Source organism: Channa argus, chromosome 14 (assembly GCF_033026475.1).
Source record: "Channa argus isolate prfri chromosome 14, Channa argus male v1.0, whole genome shotgun sequence".
NCBI classification, from domain to species: domain Eukaryota; kingdom Metazoa; phylum Chordata; class Actinopteri; order Anabantiformes; family Channidae; genus Channa; species Channa argus.
This window is the reverse complement of record NC_090210.1, coordinates 21,285,755-21,290,800: the sequence shown is the minus strand read 5'-3', so window position 1 is coordinate 21,290,800 and position 5,046 is coordinate 21,285,755.

The window sequence follows — 5,046 nt, the reverse complement described above, 5'->3', positions numbered from 1 at the left end:
GTTGGCTGTCCTTTCAAAATAAAACACATCCGTCTTACAGGAAGTTATAAAAAAATTAAAAGCCACAAAACAAATCACAAAGGTTTGAACTTGGCACATTTGCAGGACAAAAACATTGTAAGGACGTTACAGAGGACATCAGAGGGACAGCTCATGTTAGATGTTTTGGAGATAAAGTCAGAGAGGCCAGATTGAGGTGGTTTGGACAAGTTCAGAGGAGAAACTGTGAATATATCGGTAGAAGGATGCTGAGGTTGGAGCTGCCAGGCAGGAGGTCTAGAGGAAGACCAAAGAGGAGATTTATGGATGTAGTGAGGGAGGACATGAAGTTAGTTGGTGTGAGAGAAGAGGATGCAGAGGACAGGGTTAGATGGAGGCACATGATTCGTTGTGGTGAAGCCTGAAAGGGAACAGGCCAAAGGAAAAGAAGAAGAAGAAACCTAAACTATCACAGCTGTGAGACAGATTTTTTGTTTTGTTTTTGTTTTACATTAAAATGATAAAAATCTGAACCAAAACAGCGGTTCTGATATCACTCCCATATCTAACCACTTGTTGTTGTGGAACAGAAATTCCACATGTGGGATTCCTAAACTAGTATTACCACTAATGTCCCACCTGAATTAGTTTCTTTTGCAGCTGAGCAAACAGTGAGATAGAAGAATTTGCACACATGCACATATTCACTCACTGGCCACTTTATTAGGTACATCTGTACAATCCAATGCAATCCAATACAGCAGCAATACAATACAATGCACCATAAAATCTCCTTTTACAATGTTACAATTTCTCAGTTTTTAAGTTGAAACTGTCAGAAAGGTGGTATTACTACTGTAAGCCTAACCTTTGAATTTCATAGTGCCAAAGATATGGTATGTACACACACTCATGCACAGTGTTTGTTTTCAGCATAGAGACAATCAAATGAAAGTTATCTGCTTCCACCTGCTGGCTGAATTCAAACTTGCAGTTCTAACACTTTTTCCTGTGCATGTAATTAATAAATACCAAGTGAGGAAATGTTTAAACAATAACAATGTGTTTTAATTATGTAGGGCTTTCTTAATTAACTAGAACTGCATTTATTACATCACTGGAATATTGTTCTAATCTTATATTGCATCAAACAGTACAGCAATGAAAACAACAGGTACATTCAAATTAAAAAACACCTGTAGGCAAAACAATGCAGAGAGGAACAAAGGTGGATGGGAGAAATGACAGGCTGCTGTTTTTAAGGTGTTAGCTGTTGAGGTGTTCCCAGGCCAGAGAGCAGGTCTGATGCTTGGTCCTGTGGGGTGGAGTCAGGAAGTTAACGATTGCAGATTGGAGGGAGCAGGTGGGGGGGGGGGTATGGTGGAGGGTCTGTTAGTGAGCAGCAGGATTATGAAGTGTACTTTCTGAGCAACAAGAAGCCCTTAAAGTTGTGGAGGTAATGAGATAGAGGGACCTTGAGGGACATGTGCCACACAGTGATATGATCCTTGAACTACAATTCCCATCACCTTGGTATTACCATGTATTTTGCAGATAGTGTTTGACAACATTACTCAGTAACTGCTGAAAAGTTACTAGAGAGATTGTATTGTGCTACTGTGCTACTTAATGTCCTACTTCCTCGTTAAAACATTTCACTTTTTACTCACTGACATTTACTCAACAGATGGAGCTATCGTGCAGAATTAAAAATGGACCCACACAACACAACACAACACAACATGACACAAGAGTTAGAAACAATGGTCAAAGTCTGTTTGTTTGTCAAGTATTTTTCCAACAATATACAGTGTGATCCATCCATCTATTGTCTTAACTGCTTATCCTGTTCAGGGTCTCAGGGATTCTGAGCCAATCATGACTCTCATTGAGTGAGAGCTGGGGGTACACCCTGGACAGGTCTCTAGTCTATCTTGGGTAGACATACACACCTATACAGGTGGTTCTCGATCCTCAATGACCTCTGCTCTGCTGATTTTTCAACTAACCCTCCACTACCACTGCTGATTACCTGGACCAATGCAATCTCCCAGCTTCTGACTGAACAATCTTTTTTTCCAACTATTGCACTGTATAGCTGGAAAAGAAGAGAGTGATCGTTGGAAAACCTAAGACTGAGAACTACTGATCCATACCACTTCTCCTCTTCCACGGTTACATGGGTGCTGAACAATTACCCGGCTGTCCTCAGGTACATTCTGTACAGGCCGCCACTCTCTGGGATAGTTTGTTATTTTAAATGAAATATTAATGGGCGTTAAACTAAATACATGAAGACAAATTTATGAGGAGTGTCAGCATGTCCCCAAACTTTCTGTGAGCCCCCCACCCAGTGAGTGTTTTCACCTCCATCAGGGAGTCAAAAGCAGCACATCTAGGACGGAAGTGAAACAGCGCGCAAACCGCCACATAAATATGCATAAGACGACGCAGAGAGCTGAATAAAAGGTTGAAGAAAAAGAGAGAGCGTTTCTCAGGATGAATAAAATGGAGGTAAGTTCACCAAGACCACCACTAGCATGGGCCAAAAGGACTCGCTGACCCTGTAACACACACACAAACACACACACACACATACACACACACACACCATCTGTATTTCCTTCCCCATGTTGTGCAACATGTTGTTCACGACAGTGAGAAAAAGCTCATTCTTTCAAAAACCGTACCTCCGAGTCAGGTCATAGCGTGCTGAAAGATGAGGTGTGGTGAGATGTTAACTGCCGGAAACTGAAAGTCTGACACACTCAAAGCAAGACATGTAGATTTTTTAGAAATCTATCAACTTCTCCTTCAAAGTGTATCAATTCTGCAGTAAATTCATCATATATGTCTCATATCTTGTGATGAATCCCCACACAGACACGCTTCAAATCATTACGTATCTTGTCTTGTCCGGTACAGAATAGGCAGTGTTGAAGAAACTAGTTTGTCTGTCTTCCATCACAGCCTAACACACACAGACAATTGTGAGGGGTTGGGCAGGGACTGTAACTGATACAGTTGGTGGTAACACCCCTGAATGCATCACACACGCACACACACATCACAATGGCAGAAAGGTCAGATGGAGGAGATGCAGCAGAAACATAGCGTTTTTTTGCCGCTCGCATTCACCCTGTGTGTGAACGACACTCATGTTCGTTTGGCCTTTTATTTAACAGGTTCATGCACGACACCCCTTTACGCACCAAACCTCATCTGATCCTATTGTAACCCACGTTTTTACCTCGTAGTAACAAGTTAGTGCAATAATAAGCCACAACATTGATACCATGTTGTGCTGGACAGGGGTCAACATGAGACAAGGCAATGTCCGACGGGTTTCAGAGCAGCTTGCTGCCTATGGGCTGTGTGCCCGCAGAGTGGTCAGTGTCCATGCTGTTGCCACACTGACAGCAGATTTCAGCACCAGTCCTAGTAAAATGCATGCAGTATTTGGCACTAAACTATGTTGGAACACAAGCAGCAGAAATATACACAGGAAGTTGTAATCTAACTTTAGGAAGTATGACTCTATCTACTCTACATCCACTCTCGTATATTTTATGCCTACGGTTAGTGTGGTGCTTTCACATGAAATTTCTGTAAACAGTCGACCGCAAAGGGAACCGGCTGATTGTTCCTATTACCTAGAACTTACGATCTGGCTTCCCCATAAAAAATAAAGTGGGTGAAAATGTCAGTTTGGCCTGTCAGTTTGGAGATATGTCGCACAAATATCTGTTAAGAGACACAAATAAAGACACAAATAGTGTTTCAAATGATGTGTTAGTTCACATTAGGTCACCATTTAAAAGAAAATGGAGAAGCAGAGGTTATAGTTATGGGTCTCACATGTGATATGCGTGCAGCAAGTGACCGCTGCGTGCTAGATTTGAGGTTCTTTGTTGTGTGATGACCGTCACTAAGGCCTTAAAGCGAGGTCCCACTAATTTTAAACATAAAATCAGTCGAACATGTTGACAGACAGAGCTGCCTGACTGGCTGTCGCACACTTGGTTGGGTTTCTTGTTATCTTGCACCTCTCAGGCTTTTCCTGCTCAAAAGCCCACAGACCTACAAAGCCACAGCTATTTTGCTTTTATTTGTAATGGAACATAAAGAATGCATAGGGGCTATTTCAACCAATTCACACTCGTATCCTCTTTTTGGGTAATAAACGTGCTCCACAGCTTCCCTTCACAGTGAGAAATCTTATGTTCCACTGCAGTCAGCTGTGGCCTTTGCAGTAAGTGCAACCTTGAGAGGAAGTTTACACAACAACAGTGTTTGCTAGTGGCGGCTTCGATGTGAGGAAACATCCAACGTGCTGTTCTCTAGGTGAACAGCACCTATTTGCTAATCAAATCTCTACCCTGTGAAGAAACAACCACATGTAAACAAGATCTGGAAAAGCTGCAACATTTAAAACCACAGCAGTCTGAAAATCATCGCTAGTATAGTGCACATGGGACGTCCTGACAGGTGATTAACCCATAATTAAGCATCAGCATTTATTAGTTTGCAATAATTTTCACTGGTACTCTTCAAGCACGTTCGACCATTAGTCCTCATCGTCCCTGTCCAACGCTTCCTTCTTTGAGTTAAATAATGCTTTGTCACCCTCTCCTGAGACAGAATAACGGGCCGTATTCACCTCACGAATGTCCCTCTTTATGTGTAGGAGCTTAACAGGATGCTCTGAACAGGCGCTCTTGGACACAGCAAATGCTGGGCCCAGAAGTCTTGAATAGGGGCCTCTGTGGTCCCCCCTAAAAGAGTGTTTGTGCATCTATGTGTGTTTGCTGCAGGAGGTGGTTTGTTGGGGCAGTTTGCTGGCGTGTGTGCGTATGACTGAGTGCATTTGTGTTGAATGTGGATGCGAAGGCCCCAAAATACGTGCATCTATCTGTGGGGTGTGAGAGTTTAGGTGCACTAATTTGGTGTGAGGTGAGGGAGGGATGCAACAGAAAATCTAGAACAATATTCCATTGATGTAATAAATTAAGTCAATGGTTTCAACTTTATTCTTTCAGGTCATGTTATGTGTTATTCTGAGACTGG